Source organism: Pleurodeles waltl, chromosome 5, assembly GCF_031143425.1.
Source record: "Pleurodeles waltl isolate 20211129_DDA chromosome 5, aPleWal1.hap1.20221129, whole genome shotgun sequence".
In the NCBI taxonomy this organism is placed as follows: domain Eukaryota; kingdom Metazoa; phylum Chordata; class Amphibia; order Caudata; family Salamandridae; genus Pleurodeles; species Pleurodeles waltl.
In genome coordinates, this window is record NC_090444.1 from 596244698 (window position 1) to 596263806 (window position 19109).

The following is a 19109-nucleotide window of genomic DNA, read 5'->3' on the forward strand; positions in this document are numbered from 1 at the left end:
GATCCTCACTTTAGTCAGGTTAGGTCACACACAATCCAAATTATCCTGTGCCCACCCTCTGGTAGCTTGGCACTGAGCCGTCAGGCTTAACTTAGAAGGCAATGTGTAAAGTATTTGTGCAATAAATCATACAATAACACCATATAGCACCACAAAAATACATCATACAGTGTTTAGAAAAATATAGGATATTTAACTGGATATTGGCAGGTCAAAAACGGTCAAAAATGCAATAAGAAAATCTAAAGATATCACTGAAAAGTGATATAAAGGTGGTCATTACAACCCTGGCGGCCGGTATTAAAGCGGCAGTAAGACCGCAAACAGGGTGGCGGTAAAAAATTTGCAATTACGACCGTGGCGGAAACCGCCAACAAAGACAGCCACTTTAACACTCCGACCGCCACGGCGGTACAAACAAACAGCGCGGCGGTCACCGCCAACAGACAGGCGGAGGACAATGTACCGCCCTCAGTATCACAACCTACCAATCCGCCACCTTTTCCGGGGCGGATTCCACGCGGATAATAACACGGCGGAAACAGGATTCCGAAGGGAAAACGCTCACCTCTACACACCCCACGAGGAACTAGGACACCATGGACCCGGAACTCCAAATTCTGCTGCTATAGTCTTCCTGCTCCTCTACCAGGAGCACGAACGCCTGTGGCGAAGACAACGGTGAGTACTGCACCTACGACACAGGGGACGGGGGAGGGAAAAAACAGGGACACACACGCAACACGCAACACCTCCACCCCCACCCTCACCCACGACAACACACACACTAATACATATTGATACATCACAGTTACACCTCCTAACCCCGCCGGAAGAATGCGAAGACAATAGAAAATGAGTGTAACCATTGTAATATAATAAAATCAAGTAGGCAAAAATATATATATATACACCATTAACAAAATATACACCAAGCATAGTAGTCCAGGTAGTGCTCCAATTAAGTCTGTGGAACACTGGGCCCACACGGTATGGGTGAGGCCCACACAAGATCCCCGACCATGACGGAGAGAACACTGCAGGGGCATCAGAGAGCAAGAAAACAGGCACCTCAAGGAAAGGGAGAGGGGGGCACCTCAGCCGCTTGAGTGCACAACGCCAAATCCACGAGGGGGTTACATTCCCACTGTTCAATCCTGGCGAGTGCAAAGCCACAGTCTCTCAAGTCTCTACAGTGGGTGGGTTGTCCACTGTTCCATCCTGGGGAGTGCAAAGCCACAGTCTCTCAAGTCTCTACAGTGGGTGGGTTGCCCACTCTTCCATCCTGGGGAGTGCAAAGCCACAGTCTCTCAAGTCTCTACAGTGGGTGGGTTGCCCACTGTTCCATCCTGGGGAGTGCAAAGCCACAGTCTCTCAAGTCTCTACAGTGGGTGGGTTGCCCACTCTTCCATCCTGGGTAGTGCTTTTCCATCCTGGGGAGTGCAAAGCCACAGTCTCTCAAGTCTCTACAGTGGGTGGGTTGCCCACTCTTCCATGCTGGGGAGTGCAAAGCCACAGTCTCTCAAGTGGATAACAGTCTCCACTGGTTCTGGAGGGGGCCTTGTGCCCAGAGTGCTTCATCCTGCTAAGGACAGAGGTAGTGGATGGATCTCTCCACTGGTTCTGGAGGGGGCCTTGTGCCCAGAGTGCTTCATCCTGCTAAGGACAGAGGTAGTGGATGGATCTCTCCACTGGTTCTGGAGGGGGCATGGTGCCCAGAATGCTTCATTCTGCCCGTGACGGACTCAGTAGCATCAGTGCCCTTGGTGCTCATGGGCCAGCGGTGCTTGATACGGCGGTGCCCTGTTCAGCGGTGCTTGATACGGCGGTGCCCTGTTCAGCGATGCTTGAGACGGCGGTGCCCTGTTCAGCGGTGCTTGAGACGGCAGTGCCCTGTTCAGAGGTGCTTGAGACGGCAGTGCCCTGTTCTGTGGTGCTTGAGACGGCTGTGCCCTGTTCAGCGGTGCTTGGAGCGGCGGGCTCCTTTGCAGTGACTCAGCTGCTGGCGGTCCTTCATGTCCCAGCGAGGCTTGTGCTGGTGGTCCTCTCTAGCCCAGCGGGGCTTGTGCTGGCGGTCCTCTGTAGCCCAGTGGGGCTTGTGCTGGCGGTCCTCTCTGTCCTAGCGGGGCTTGTGCTGGAGGTCCTTCGTGGCCCAGCGGGGCTTGTGCTGGCGGTCCTGCATGGCCCAGCGGGGCTTGTGCTGGTGGTCCTCTCTAGCCCAGCGGGGCTTGTGCTGGTGGTCCTCTCAGTCCCAGCGGGGATGACGGCTGTGGCCTCATGGGCAGCAGGGCTGGTGCTGGCGGTGGCCTCCTGGGCAGCAGGGCTGGTGCTGGCGGTGGCCTCCTGGGCAGCAGGGCTGGTGCTGGCGGTGGCCTCCTGGGCAGCAGGGCTGGTGCTGGCGGTGGCCTACTGGGCAGCTGGGCTGGTGGCGGTGGCCTCCTGGGCAGCAGGGCAGCAGGGCTGGTGCTGGCGGTGGCCTCCTGGGCAGCTGGGCTGGTGCTGGCGGTGGCCTCCTGGGCAGCAGGGCTGGTGCTGGCGGTGGCCTCTTGGGCAGCAGGGCTGGTGCTGGCAGTGGCCTCCTGGGCAGCAGGGCTGGTGCTGGCGGTGGCCTCCTGGGCAGCAGGGCTGGTGCTGGCGGTGGCCTACTGGGCAGCTGGGCTGGTGGCGGTGGCCTCCTGGGCAGCAGGGCAGCAGAGCTGGTGCTGGCGGTGGCCTCCTGGGCAGCTGGGCTGGTGCTGGCGGTGGCCTCCTGGGCAGCAGGGCTGGCGGTGGCCTCCTGGGCAGCAGGGCTGGTGCTGGCGGTGGCCTGCTGGGCTGGTGGCGGTGGCCTCCTGGGCAGCAGGGCAGCAGGGCTGGTGCTGGCGGTGGCCTCCTGGGCAGCTGGGCTGGTGCTGGCGGTGGCCTCCTGGGCAGCAGGGCTGGTGCTGGCGGTGGCCTCTTGGGCAGCAGGGCTGGTGCTGGCAGTGGCCTCCTGGGCAGCAGGGCTGGTGGCGGTGGCCTCCTGGGCAGCGGGGATGATGGCGGTCTTCTCCGCCGTGCTGCTCTTCCCAGACTTGCTGAGTTTCTTGTGCCCCTTCCCCACCTTGGAAGGTGTCGCAGCTGACTCCACACTCCCACCTGTGCCCCTGGGAGCAGCTTTGGTGGCTGGAGTCTTTCCCCTCTCCCGCCGGGCCCTGGCCAACTTCTGATGCTTGAGAGGTGGGGGACTGTCTGTGCTGTGGCTCCGTGCCACACTGGCTGCCCTGGTGGCCGGTGCACTCCAGATTCCGGTGACTACAGGCACCACTGGTCCTGGAGATGTTGTGGCTGAGGTGCTAGTTCGGGACCTAGGAGATGGATGGGGTGGGGGAGGTGTGGGAGGTTGGACCGGAAAAGTTTTTGGGAGACTCAGGGACGGGTAGCTGGAGGGGGTTTGGGAGTGGAGGAAGAGGTTGTGGTTGTAGGAGGTGTTTGTTTGCTGACTTTGGGTGAAGGTGCATGCGCTGGAGGCTGTCGTGAGGTGGATGGCTGTTGGTGGGTGTGTGCCTGCGTTTGTGTATCTTGGGAGGGGGCGTCACAGACACACTGGGAGAGGACACAGGGGACGTGTGAATGGTAGTGGGGGTGGTGACTGCACGGGAGCGGGTGTGGTGGTGGGTGTGCTGGTGATGGAAGTAGTGGCTGTAGAGGTAGTGCATGCAGGTGTGAGTGTAGACGAGACTGGGAGGGAGGAGGGAGACGAGGAGGAGCGGGACACAGTGGAGGCAGTGGATGTTGGTGTGTCTGTATGGGTATGATGCTTGCATGAGTGCCTGTGGGATGTGTGGTGCTTATGTTTGCCTGAGCTTCCCTTGTGTGTTGACGTCTGTGCATGCTGGTCTAGAGGTGTGCTTGGGATAGGCTGGGGTACAGGAGATTGGGTCTGGGTGGAGTAAGTTGGAGGGGGGAGGCTAGAGACAGGGACAATGGCTGCCACCAGTGCTGAGGCCAGAGTCTGAAAAGCTCGCTGAAGGGCCGCCTGTCCAGAATGAATGCCCTCCAGGAATGCATTGGTTTGTTGCAACTGCCTTTCTACACCCTGGATGGCATTCAAAATGGTAGACTGCTCAACAGTGAGGGACCTGAGGAGGTCAATGGCCTCCTTACTGAGGGCAGCAGGGGTGACTGGGGCAGGGCCTGAAGGGCCTGGGGTGAAGGTGATGCCCACCCTCCCGGGTGAGCGGGCATGGGGCAAAGGCTGAGGGGCTGCTGGGAGGGCGGTGCTGGAAGGGGGGGTGGCGGCTGTACCTGTAGATGGGGGGGGGGGGCACAGATGTTGCCGCCACCACAAGGGAGCTCCCATCAGAGGACGGGTCTGTGACACTGGTCTCAGCTCCGTCCCACTGGTGAAGTCCGATTCCGTAGTGTGGCCCTCCATGGCCATGAGGAATGCAGCCCCCTCGTGCTCCGGTGCCACTGCTCCTCCGTCTAATGATGCTAATGCACACAAGAACAGGGAGACCACAAAAAGGGGGGGGGGACGACAGAAGAAAGACATGTTGAGTGCATGCATTACCGCTACCGTTGGCGGACACGACAGACACAGAAGCCCCCTGCACTACGCCACGCTCTTGGGCTCCACTGTTCAATTCCTGGGAAATGCCCTACTAGGCTATGGACGACATCTGCACACATGGATGACACAGGGGCATGACTAGGTGTAGTTGGCACTCTACAGAGGTGCAGTGGGGTGCCACATGGCCTGCCTTATGGAGAGACCTTGCCTACGGAACTCGCCCTGGCCTACGGAAACCCACAGCCCACCTCCCCCACCCAGACCCCTCCACTGCGCGCAAACTCAGCAGAATGAGAGTGTACTCACCCCCTTGTGGCTGCTGTGATGCCCTCAAGCGCCCATCCAAATCTGGGTATGCCACCGCCAGGATCCTGAACATCAGGGGGGTCATGGTGCGACGGGCACCCCTCCCAAGTTGGGAGGCAATCCCCAGTTGGGCCTCCGCCGTATTCTTGCTCCAGCGGCGAATGTCCTCCCATCTTTTCCAGCAGTGGGTGCTCCGTCTGTGGTGGACCCCCAGGGTCCGGACGTTCTTGGCGATGGCACGCCAAATATATTTTTTCTGGTGGGCGCTGACCTACCTGAGTTGTACAGGGGGAAGAGAAACTTATTACCAACTGCACCGTCAAAGTGATTGGCCCCCATCCCTACCCCTGCCATGTGGCACATGCACTCACCGTCGTTTCATGCATGCCGCACTCTCCCCCCTTCCTTCTTCCATCCACCCCTCTCCACACAGCCATAGCCCATACAGCATGCTCCCAGTGTACTTACCTGTTTGTCTGGAGGACCGTAGAGTAGCGTGTACTGGGGGAGGACCCCATCCACGAGTTTCTTCAACTCCTCCGATGTGAAGGCAGGGGCCCTTTCCCCAGACACTCGAGCCATTGCTCTTCCAGACCAAGGTCACAGCAGCACTTGCAGTGTACGTCCTCTCCTGTCGAAGATCAGGTATCGAGTGATTGAACAGATAGAAAATGGCGGTCACGTCCGCGGCGGTTCGTATCGTCATCGCCGGCGTACATCGTCATTGGCTCCTGGGACCCAGAGGGTCCAATGTTAACCAATGCAGCATTGCGCCGCGGTCTTCGACCGCCTACCGCGACGGTGTACAACGCCAGCGCAGTTACCTCACATCCCATTGTCCCACTTTACAGGTCAGGCAGCCGCCATTTCAGGGGCCCACATGGCTTCATTTTCAACTGCGTCACACATACCTAGGCCTAGACTCAACACAAATACAGGCCACTTTTTAGATTAGGATTGGTGTTCTGTGTAAGCTGGGGGTACGTACCTCTGAGTAGTTTGACTCTGTGCTTGCTGTTGTCCTTCATAGGCACCGTCCGCTGGGACATGTGAGGAGATGGCGGCATCCTCCGGTGTACCGACCTTTGGTGGACCTGTGGACAATGGAGGAAAGACTTGTGATAATCACATACAGGCTTGACCGTGCCACAATCCAGGAACTGTGTTACCAGTTGGAGTCAGACCTGATGTCAGCTATCCGCCATCCCACAGGAATCCCCCCTCAAGTGCATGTGCTGTCAGTACTCCATTTCCTTGCAAGTGGGTCATTTCAAACAAGAGTGGCCATAGCATCAGGGATGTCCCAGCCCATGTTTTCCAACGTGTTGTCCAGAGTGTTGTCTGCCCTGCTGAAACACATGCGGAGCTACATCGTTTTCCCTCAGGTGGAGGATTTGCCTACAGTGAAAGGTGATTTCTATGCCCTGGGACATATCCCCAACATCATAGGTGCCATTGATGGGACACATGTGGCTTTGGTACTCCACCACAGGAGTGAACAGGTGTACAGAAACCGAAAGAGTTATCATTCGATGAATGTACAGATGGTATGTTTGGCCGACCAGTACATCTCCCATGTGAATGCCAAGTTCCCTGGCTCAGTGCATGCCGCTTACATCCTGCGGAATAGCAGCATCCCTTATATGATGGGTCAACTCCAGAGGCACCGTGTGTGGCTATTAGGTGAGCACCTGGAAGCTAGTCAGTGGGAATGGTTGTCTGGGTCTTGGGATATCCCTCCAGGTTAGTGTGTGTCTAACAGTTGTCCCTCGCCATTTGCAGGTGACTCTGGTTACCCCAACCTGTCATGGCTACTGACCCCAGTGAGGAATCCCAGGACAAGGGCAGAGGAACGCTACAATGAGGCCCATGGGTGAACTAGGAGGGTGATCGAGCGGACCTTCGACCTCCTGAAGGCCAGGTTCAGGTGCCTCCATCTGACAGGTGGATCCCTATTCTATTCACCAAAGAAGGTGTGCCAGATCATCGTGGCCTGCTGTATGCTTCACAACTTGGCTTTGCTGCGACAGGTGCCTTTTCTGCAGGAGGATGGTCCAGATGGCGGTGTTGTTGCAGCTGTGGAGCCTGTGGACAGTGAAGACGAGAAAGCAGAGGAAGAAGACATGGACAACAGGGACTCAGTGATCCAGCAATATTTCCAGTGAAACACAGGTAAGAATACAAACCTGCCTACTACATGTACTTAAACACTACTACCTCTCTACTGTCTGTCGTTTTCACCCAGTGTATGGTCACTGAGTTGTCACTTTCCCTCACGATTTCACACATCTGGGTCCCACAGTGTGACATCTGCTTTGATTCCTCATGGACTAGAGCTGCGTGACATAGGTATGTTGACATTACAAATGAAAGAACTTTTTGCCACAGTAATTGCTAGTACAGTATTCCGACATCACAGACTGACTCCAGATTGTTTTGTGCTTTAAGGGTGTTTATTTTAGTGCTCAAAATTGGAGGGGGTAGCAAAATGGTGAGGGGTGATGGCGGAGGAATGTCCATGGCAGAGTCCAGTCTATTAGTCTCACAGGTGCATTGCCCAAATGGGCATAGGAAGTGGAGCTGGGGCAGTTTAAGGATGGACAGGGTGACAAAGTGGGACAGTAGGATGACAATCAGGGTGGTCTCATTTCTTGGCGGGGGTCTTTGCATCGTTCTCTGTCTTGTTCCTGGATCTCAGGGACCGTTTGCGAGGTGGTTCTCCCTCTGCAGGGGGTGGGGTGCTGGTGTGGTGGTCCTGTGGTGGTGCCTCCTGTCCACTAGCGCTGGCGGAGGTGGCGGGCAGTTCATCATCCAGGCTAGTGTCAGGGGCCCCTTGTAGTGCCACAGTGTCCCTTCTGGTGTTGAGTACTTCCTTCAGTACCCCTACGATGGTGCCCAGGGTGGAATTGATGGTTCTGAGTTCCTCCCTGAAGCCCATATCATGTTCCTCCTGCAGGCGCTGGGTCTCCTGAAACATGGCCAGTACCGTTGCCATCGTCTCCTGAGAGTGGCGGTAGGCTCCAATGATGGAGGAGAGGGCATCGTGGAGAGTGGTTTCCCTGGGCCTGTCCGCCCCCTGTCGCACAGCTGCCCTCCCAGTTCCCCTGTGTTCCTGGACCTCCGTCCCCTGGACCGTGTGCCCACTACCACTGCCCCCAGGTCCCTGTTGTTGTTGGGGTGGTGGGTTCTCCTGGGTTCCCTGTAGTGGTGGACACACCGCTGATTGACGTGTCTCTGTGGTGGCCTGTGACTGGGTGTGGGGAACCGACTGTCCTGAGGTCCCCGATTGGCCGGGCTGGTCATCTAGATCCAGTTGGACAGAGGTGCTGTCATCACTGTGGGCCTCTTCGGTTGGTGGTGTGGACATGTGTGGACCCTCCTGTCCGGTGATGTTGGGTAGGGGTCCTGCAGGGGTATAAAAGGATGTTTATTACATCTGTGTGTGGCATGGTGTGCAATGGGTGGGTGACCGTGTACCCCAGTGCTTGCATTCCTGTGTCGGACTTTGTGTGATGATGGTTTAGGGGGGTGTATGGGTATGGGCAGTGGGGATGTTTTAGTGATGGGTGTCCATGCTTTGTTGTTGCATGCAGGGCTTGGGGTTAGGATGTGTGGTTTGTGATGTTGGGACATTTGTGAGGATTTAGAGTGATGGGGGTGAGGGTGGGGGTATGTGCTGGCATGCAGGTAGGGTGGGGGATGTAATAGTTAAGATTTGACTTACCAGAGTCCATTCCTCCACCTACTCCTGCGAGGCCCTCAGGATGCAGAATCGCCAAGACCTGCTCCTCCCATGTTGTTAGTTGTGGGGGAGGAGGTGGGGGTCTGCCGCAAGTCTGCTGAACCGCCAGGTGGTGTCTTGAGACCATGGAACGCACCTTCCCCCGTAGGTCGTTCCACCTCTTCCTGATGTCCTCCCAATTTCTTGGGTGCCGTCCCACTGCGTTTACCCTGTCCACTATTCTTCGCCATAGCTCCATCTTCCTTGCAATTGAGGTGTGCTGCACCTGTGATCCGAATAGCTGTGGCTCTACCCGGACGATTTCCTCCACCATGACCCTGAGCTCCTCCTCCGAGACCCTGGGGTGTCTTTGCCGTGCCATGGGGTGGTGTAGGTGATGTGTGGGTTGGTGTGTGTGGTGACAAGTGTGCTGATATGTAGTGGTGTGTCGTGTGAGGTGCGTGGAAGTTATGTGGGTGATGGTGTTGTGTGCCTGTGAATGCTAGTATTGTTGATGGTGGTGTCTCTCTCTGGCCTTCGTTCGTGATTTTTGGTCGTAGGGGTTTGTGGGTGATGTGGGTGTGTGTTATATATTGTCTTGGGTGTGTGGGAGTGGTGTGTGTATGTGTATCAGGTGTGTGTATTTCGAATTGTCCAATGTGGCAGTGTTTTGTAAATGTGTGTGTATTTTGAGCGCAGCGGTGTGTACCGCCAATGGAATACCGCGGTTGAAAGACCGCCGTGTGGATTCGTGTGTCGTGATAGTATGGGCGTATTTCTGTTGGCGTGACGGTGGAGGTTTCGTTTTTGCCAGTTTATCACTGACCTTTGGTGTGGCGGACTTGTGTGGGTGTCTGAATTTTGGCGGATTCCGTGCTGTGGGTCATAATGGCTGTGGCGGTTTTCCGCGGCCACGGCGGTGTGTTGGCGGTCTTCTGCACGGCGGTAAGCGGCTTTTACCACCAATGTTGTTATGACCACCAAAGTGTCTTAAGTCTTTTAAAAGCAAACAAAGTCTCTTTCAAGCACAAAGTACCTGGTTTGAGTGAAAAATCTCCCTAAAGGGCCGCAGAGGAGGAGATGCATGGAAAATGGTGTGGGCGTCGGTTTCGCCCCTTCGCACACGGACTTGCGTCGTTATTTTCCACGGGGGGAAGACGTTGCGTTGATTTCTGGTGCGCGAACGGGCCTCCTCTTCGGGTTGCAGGGTTTTCAGACGCCCCGGGGTCTGTGCGTGGAATCCTGGGCTTGTTGGCAAGCTCTGCATCGTTCCGGTAGGCGATGCGGGGAAATTTCTCCATCACGACAGGTGCTGCGTCGATTTCCCCTCTGGGAGTCGGGCGTCGTCGTCCCAGGTCGGCTGTGCGTTGATCTGGTGGGCCGTGCACCGAAGTTCTGGTCACACCGCAGGCGCCGCGTCGATCTTTTCCTTGCGAAGTCGAGCGGCGGCGTCCCGGGTCGGCATGCGGTGAATTTTTCAGCGCGGAACACGCTGTGCGTTGTTTTTAGCAAGCTGTGCGTCAAAGTTTCGCCGCACAAGGAGTCCAGTTGCAAGAGAGGTCTTTTTAGTCCTGAGACCTCAGGGAACAGGAGGCAAGCTCTATCCAAGCCCTTGGAGAGCACTTCTTCACCACAGCCAGGGAACACAAAGGCAGCAGGGCAACAGCAAGGCAGCAGTCCTTCAGTGAAAGCAGTCAGGTGAGTCCTTTGGACAGCCAGGCAGTTCTTCTTGGCAGGATGCAGGTTCTGGTTACAAGTTTTTTCTCCAGGAAGTGTCTCAGGTGGTAGGGCAGAGGCCCTGTTTTATACTCAAATGTGTCTTTGAAGTGGGGGAGACTTCAAAGAGTGGCTTAGAAGTGCACCAGGTCCCTTTTCAGTTCAATCCTGTCTGCCAGGGTCCCAGTAGGGGGTGTTGCAGTCTTTTGTGTGAGAGCAGGCCCTCCACCCTCACAGCCCAGGAAGACCCATTCAAAATGCAGATGTATGCAAGTGAGGCTGAGTACCCTGTGTTTGGGGTGTGTCTGAGTGAATGCACAAGGAGCTGTCAACTAAACCCAGCCAGACGTGGATTGTAAGGCACAGAAAGATTTAAGCGCAGAGAAATGCTCACTTTCTAAAAGTGGCATTTCTAAAATAGTAATATTAAATCCAACTTCACCAGTCAGCAGGATTTTGTATTACCATTCTGGTCATACTAAATATGACCTTCCTACTCCTTTCAGATCAGCAGCTACTACTTCAATACTGTATGAGGGCAGCCCCAATGTTAGCCGATGAATGGAGCAGGCCTCACAGTAGTGTAAAAACGAATTTGGGAGTTTTACACTACCAGGACATGTAAACTACACAGGTACATGTCCTGCCTTTTACCCACACAGCACCCCTGCCCTAGGGGTTACCTAAGGGCACACCTTAGGGGTGACTTATATGTAGAAAAAAAGGAGATTTAGGCTTGGCAAGTACTTTTAAATGCCAAGTTGAAGTGGCAGTGAAACTGCACCCACAGGCCTTGCAATGGCAGGCCTGAGACAAGGTTAAGGAGCTACTTAAGTGGGTGGCACAACCAGTGCTGCAGGCCCACCAGTAGCATTTAATCTACAAGCCCTGGGGACATATAGGGGGTCATTCTGACCCTGGCGGTCTTGGACCGCCAGGGCCACGAATGACGGAAGCACCGCCAACAGGTTGATGGTGCTTCAATCCCCATTCCGACCGCGGCGGTAAAGCCGCGGTTGGATTGCCGGGGCCGGCGGTCATCCGCCGTTTTTGCCCCGGCTGGGAGAATCCGCCAGGGCAGCGCTTTAAGCAGCGCTGCCCTGGGGATTCTGACCCTCGTACCGCCAGCCTGTTTCTGGCGGTTTTCACCGCCAGGAAGAGGCTGGCGGTAACAGGTGTCCTGGGGCCCCCTAACAGGGCCCGGCCTGCTTTTCACTGTCTGCATGGCAGACAGTGAAAAGCGCGACGGGTGCAACTGCACCCGTCGCACCGCCGCAACACCGCCGGCTCCATTCGGAGCCGGCTCCTGTGTTGCAGCCTCATTCCCGCCGGCCCTGCGGGAATGTCAGAATGGGGCCCGCAGAATTTTAGCCGCGTGGCGGCCAAATGGCAGTTTCTGCCTGGCGGGCGGCGGTAGCCGCCCGCCAGAGTTGGAATCACCCCCATAGTGCCTTCTACTAGGGACTTATAAGTAAATTAAATAGTCCAATTGGGTATGATCCAATGTTACCATGTTTAAAGGGAGAGAGCATATGCACTTTAGCACTGGTTAGCAGTGGTAAAGTGCGCAGAGTCTAAAAACCAGCAAAAACAGTATCCAAAAAGTGGAAGGAGGTAGGCAAAAAGTTAGGGGGGACCACCCTAAGGCTGTCAGGTCTAACAATGACCCTGGTCCCCGAGGGCATAGAGGGCTATCCTTGTGACACAGCACACATTTTTTGCAACCAAGAGCATCATGAGTAGTTCTGACTCAAGGCAGGCCCCACATAAAATTATATAGATGAGCAACCTGCCACATTGTTCCTGGGGCTGGCTGGATATGCCCACCAAGCCAAAGTGCTGACCGCCAGCGGAGCAGTGGTCTGGTATCTTGGCAATCCATACACTGGTGCTGTCAGCACCGCGGCCAACCACTGAGTCGATTACAAACACACAATCAACATGGCGGGCCCCTTGCGGCAGCTAGACAACAGCGGTCGACCATCGTCGTGCGTGTTCAGCAAAGCAGCAAACAAGTGCTATTTGGATGAATTAAAAAACAACAAGAGAGCTTACAACCATGGGCCCAGTGGACACACCTATAAATCACGCTATAAAACACACCCTTTCACAGACCATGATCCTTTGCGTCTCCACTGCATTCAGGATTTGATTTTGTCCAGAGAGATAAGGCATCCCTTTTTTCACTATCCCTTAACCCCCTTTCACACACTTTTCTCCATTTACTTCCCGCATCACTTTTCTTTGATAACTCTGTCACCTACTTTAATTCCCCACCTTGTCACATCCCAAAAATCCTCATTTCTTAGAGGATGAGTTGAGAGTCATGGATGAAATCATAAAAGTAGAGACACAATTGTTTGGAGTCCAGGACCAGCACACTCCTCTCATTCGGAAAATGGCACTGTTGCTTCAAATTAACCCCTTTGCTGCCAGTCCTTTCCCCTCCTGTGCCGAGCCTTTTTTTGGTTATTTGGGGCAGTTCGCGCTCAGGCCCTCATAACTTTTTGTTCACATCAACAAAGGGTTTGCGGTGGCAGGATCACCATCTTCCCAGCTTTCAGGAACAGGCAGACTTGAATTGGAAAACCCAATTTTTCAATGCAATTTTGACATTTTACTGGGACATACCCCATTTTTACTATTTTTTGTGCTTTCAGCCTCCTTCCAGTTAGTGACCAAACTGGGTGAGAAACCAATGCTGGATCCCAGAAAGCTAAACATTTCTAACAAGTAGACAAAATTATGAATTCAGCAAGTGTCTCCTACAGAAAATAACAGCTGAAAAAAAAATATTGAAATTGAGGTGAAAACAGCAATTTTTCTCCACGTTTTACTTTGTAACTTTTTCCTGCGATGTCAGATTTTTTAAAGCAATATACCGTTACATCAGCTGGACTCTTTTGGTTGCGGGGATATATAGGGCTTGTAGGTTCATCAAGAACCCTAGGTACCCAGAGCCAATAAATGAGCTTCACCCTGCAATGGGTTTTTATTCTATACCGGGTATACTGCAATTCATTTGCTGAAATATAAAAAGTGAAAAATAGGTATCAAGAAAACCTTTGTATTTCCAAAATGGCCACAAGATAAGGTTTTGAGAAGCAGTGGTTATTTGCACATCTCTGAATTCCGGGGTGCCCATATTAGCATGTGAATTACAGGGCATTTCTCAAATAGACATCTTTTTTACACACTGCCTTACATTTGGAAGGAACAAATGTATAGAAAGACAAGGCACAATAACACTTGTTTTGCTATTCTGTGTTCCCCCATGTCTCTTGTTAAAAATGGTACCTCACTTGTGTGGATAGGCCTAGTGCCACGAAAGGAAATGGCCCAAAACACAACGTGGACACATCAAATTTTTTCGCAGAAAACAGAGGTGTTTTTTACAAAGTGCCTACCTGTGGATTTTGGCCTCTAGCTCAGCCGGCACCTGGGGAAACCTAGCAAACTAGCAAATTTTTTAAAACTAGACACCTAGGGGAATCCAAGATAGGGTGACTTGTGGGGCTCTGCCCAGGTTCTGTTACCCAGAATCCTTTGCAAACGTCAAAATTTGGCGAAAAAAACACCTTTTCCTCACATTTCGGTGACAGAAAGTTCTGGAATCTGAGAGGAGCCACTACTTTCTTTCCACCCAGCATTCCCCCAAGTCTCCCGATAAAAATGGTACCTCACTTGTGTGGGTAGGCCTAGCGCCCACGAAAGGAAATGGCCCAAAACACAACGTGGACACATCCCATTTTTTCACAGAAAACAGAGGTGTTTTTTACAAAGTGCCTACCTGTGGATTTTGGCCTCTAGCTCAGCCGGCACCTAGGGAAACCTAGCAAACCAGCGCATTTTTGAAAACTAGACACCTAGGGGAATCCAAGATGGGGTGACTTGTGGGGCTCTGACCAGGTTCTGTTACCCAGAATCCTTTGCAAACCTCAAAATTTGGCCAAAAAACCCACTTTTTCCTAACATTTCGGTGACAGAAAGTTCTGGAATCTGAGAGGAGCCACAAATTTCCTTACACCCAGCATTCCCCCAAGTCTCCCGATAAAATGGTACCTCACTTGTGGGGGTGGGCCAAGGGCCTGCAACAGAAAAAGGCCAAAAGCTTGTAGAGATTGAGGGGATAGCACAGCGAGTTGATAAGCACATATTTTTCTTTTATACATCTTTTAGGCTGACTCTGCTTTGGGGTCCCATGCAAGTGAGGTATCATTTTACTTGGGGGACTGAGGGGAACACTGGGTGGTAGGAACTTTGTGCTGCAGCGGTGATCCTACAAAGAAAAGTGAGGAAAATATGATTTTTTAATGCAAATTTTGAGGTTTGCCGAGGAGTCTGGGGAAGAAAATGATGGGGCAAGCCACACCTCCTTGGACTCCTTGGGGTGTCTATTTTTAAAACATGTCTGGGTTCGGTAGGTTTCCCTAGATGAAGGCCGCACCCAGGACCAAAACCATAGCTGCCCTCCCACCCCCCAACACAGGTAGTTTTGCACTAGATCATTTTGATGTGTCCACATACTTATGTGATGTTCCAAACACTAAAATTGTGAAAAGAAATGCACTTAGGTTATGTTAAAAAGCCCCTCACCCACCAACTAAGTTGGTGGCATGCTTCCTCATCGGGGTCCCACCCGAGGCACCTAGCGTGTCACAGGTGTGCTGCGACGCCTGATTACAGCGGAGCAGGTTTTGTCATTTTTACCACACATACTGGTTGGATTTGGCACGAGGGTGAGTGATAGTTCAGTGGATCAAATTTTATTAACAAGAGATTTCACAAAAATAAAATGCACTGTTAATAACTGAAAGGCCAAAAAACTGAAGCAATGACTCACAGCTCATGAGCTGCAAAGCCACGACAAGTCACCAACCGCTTTACAGTCCATTCACACAGCTTTCATACATGACATGCACAAGACCATTCATGCCGCCGGCCACGGGCCCAGCACATTACAACACTCGCATCGACAGACAGTGCCACTCAAGGGCCCATCACTTACATAAGCGCACATGCTTGATACAGCAATCACACCAGCTGATGGGAGTGTGTGGACTGTTGTTTGGCTGGCAGTGTGTTGCAGTAACCAAAAGCAAGACAATATGTACACCGTCAGCCAAGCGCCACTCCACATACAGTGGCATCACTTTTTTTTTTTAAACAAAGAAACCACTAACTAATTAGAAATAATTACAAAACTACAAACACAAAAGCTCTAACTAAGTACATGACAGAAATGCCAACCATGAAACTGAACACATGAAAATACAAAACAGGCATTTTACACTCATGGTTATTCCCAGTAATTCTTCTGGGTGTGGTAATTCTTGAAACAACCACCCACACACAGCCCAGGCCTTGAAGGACAATCTGGGCAGTACATTCGAGTCTCCCTCCGGATACCTCTTCGAAAACACACTCTACAATTCTTAGCTGGAAAGTCTTTTTTGGGTGTTGGAGGAATGTGCTCAACAAAGTGGCGATCTTTAAATCTAGCCACATCCTCCACCACTGCTTCTCTAGGAACTCTGGCCTGTTCCACCACAATAAGGCTCTCTATCACTGACTCCTGAAAATTCACAAATGTCATCTTTGACTCTGGAGACCTATCCTTAAACACAATAAAAGCATTAAAAGTTGCTAAGTGGAAGAGGTGAATTGCTAACTTCTTATACCAAACGTAAGACTTACGAATAGCAGTATAAGGTTCCAACCTCTGATCAACCCTATCTACACCTCCCATGTGCTTATTATAATCTAAAATGCACACAGGTTTGCGCACTTCAGCAACCTGGCCCCAAACAGTTACAGGGAACGTACTCTCATCATGGATGGTACTTAGCATGTAGACATCCCTCCTGTCTGAAAATTTCAAAGTTAGCAGCTCATCATTCCGCAAGGCACTGCATTGTCCCCTCTCAAGTTTTTTACAGACAAGCTCCCTTGGATAGCCTTTCCGGTTACAACGAATTGTGCCACAAGCAACAGTGTCCACTCTAAACAATTCCTTGAACAACTGCACTCCAGTGTAGAAGTTATCTACATACAAATGGTGACCTTTGTTGAACAGTCGTCTACCAAGTTCCCACACAATTTTCTTAGTAACTCCAAAAGTGGGAGGACAACCAGGGGGGTCAATACTGGAATCACTACAAGTGTTGACACGGAACTATACACATATCCTGTACTACTTTCAGACAGCATACACAATTTAATTCCATATCGTGCCCTCTTGCTAGGAATGTACTGCCTAAAAACCAAACGACCCTTGAAGAGGACCAAAGACTCGTCCACAGCTATTTCTTTGCCTGGAACATAGATCTCTGAAAAACTATCTACAAAATGATCAAGGACAGGCCTAATCTTAAAAAGACGGTCAGAATCAGGGTGATCTCGTGGCAAGGCTAATGCATTGTCAACAAAATGCAGCATCCTAAGAAGCAGCAAATACTGATTACGACTCATGGTTGCAGGAAATATAGCTGTTGCCATCAATGGACTAGTTGACCAATAAGAAGCCAGTGACGGCTTCCTTATCAAGCCCATCAAAAGAGTCAAGCCCCAAAACCTTTTCATCTCCTCCAAATTTGTGGGAATCTACTGGACAGCTCTAGAGTGTGGCCTAAGTCTAGCAGCGTTCTCTCTCAAATACTGCTCCACATACAAATTAGTCTGCTCAACAATCTCTTCCAAAAACACATCATCCACAAATAACTCAAAGAAATTGACAGGCAAAAAGTTCTCTGTATTGACTCTACACCCCGGGAGACCAGTAAAGGCAGGCAACTCTGGCTGCTTCATGTTTGGGGCAACCCAGAGTTCAGGTCTTCTAACGGGAAACCTTTCAGCCCCAGGTTGCTGCACTAATGGCACATCAGTGCCCTCATCTAAAACAGGCCCTTCATCTGCACCGAGTGTGGCTTCCTCATCAGAAGAGTGCTCTCCGACAAAAACTTCACTGCCAGAATCTCTCACTTCCGCCTCTGCCTCAGATGCAGAGTCCGTCTCATAATCATGATCAGACAATGACTCAAAAAGCATACCAATCACCTGCTGAGCGGTCATCCTGCGGCTAGCCATCATCTTTCCTACAAAAATTAACTGGACAAATGCACCACCAACAACCAGCCCTGTGTAAGATAAGTAATAAAGTGTATCTTTATCAGTAAGAGTTATAAACTGAAAAACTATACTGCTCACTTCCCTGAAAAAGCTTGACTCACCAGCAACTACTCTGCACAGACACAACAATCACCAATGATATCCCACTAAAAAGAAAGAAAGAGAAACAAATTAGAAATGAGACAACACAAATATCTTTGAGCACAAATCTAAGGACAATTTCACACACAAACCTGCATTTAGTACACCATCTACAAACATGTCATTCATGCATGGCAACAATACTCCTTTGGAGTAAATTGTTTTTACTTACCTAAAACATGCAACTATGCAAACCGCAGGTCAACCACCGCCAAAACTGCAAGGAGCCACAGCAAAAAAAGCAAAAGCTTTGAACTAGAACAAAAAAGAGATTTTTTTTTTAATCACAAATACAAATACTTCATCAATTGACAAACACCCAACCATCAAAAATGGGCAAGAGCTCAATGCATCCCTTGCCCAAGGAGACGACCCCCCCACATAAATAAGCATTAAAAAAAAATCTGGCGTTCTAGTGGGGGGCAGATCAGCCTAAAAATATTAGGCCGATCTGCCCCCGGGGGCAGAAATGCCCTTGATACACGTGCCCCCAAAGGGGGAGCAATCCTTGCCCAAGGGGCTGCCCCCCCCCATTCCCTAACACACACACACACTATCCCTGGTGTCTAATTGGCTTCTGCCCGCCTTGGGGGCAGATGGGCCTAAACAAATAGGCCCATCTGCCCCCTAGGGGGGCAGAAATGGGCAACAGTTCAATGCCCCCTTGGGGGGGGCGCCCCTTGCCCAAGGGGACACCCCCACATAAATAAACATACACAAAAAAATCCCTGCTGTTCTACTGGTTTCTGCCCCCTTGGGGGCAGATCGGCCTAAAAATAATAGGCCAATCTGCTCCCAAGGGGGGCAGAAATGGCCCCAAGAAACATGCCCCCAAATGGGAGCGACCCTTGCCCAAGGGGCCGCTACTGACACACAAACAGCACAAAAAACAAAAAAAAAGAAAATCCCTGGCGTCTAGTGGATCGGCCTAAAAATAATAGGCTGATCTGCCCCCAAGGGGGGCAGAAATGGCCACAAGAAACATGCCCCCAAATGGGAGTGACCCTTGCCCAAGGGGCTGCTCCAGACACACAAACTGCACAAAAAAACAACAAAAAAGAAAATTCCTGGCGTCTAGTGGATTCTGCCCCCCTTGTGGGCAGAACGGCCTAAAAATACAGAAATGGCCACAAGAAACATGCCCCCAAATGGGAGCGACCCTTGCCCAAGGGGCCGATCCCGAAACAGAAACTGCACAGAAAAAAAAAAAAAAAAAAATCCCAGGTGTCTAGTGTGCATTCCTGCTGCCCGATCGCAATGCGATCAGTCAGCAGGAATGCTCAAAGAGACACCGGGGGAAAGGAAAAGCCTTTCCTTTCCTCCGGTGCCTCCTTGTTCCAAACCCCCCACCCGCCAGAGGAGAAACTCACCTGTTTCTCCCTCGTCGCACTGGAAGCAAATGGCTTCCAGTGCGACCGGCACCCTGTAATGATCTCAGCCCGCGATCGCACGCTGACATCATTACAGGGGGGTGGGGGTGGGGGAGCGGGGGTGGAAGAGGAAGCGCTTCACCTTCCATCCCTGCCTTGGGGGGTGGGGGGAACCCCACAGAGGGAGCGCTAG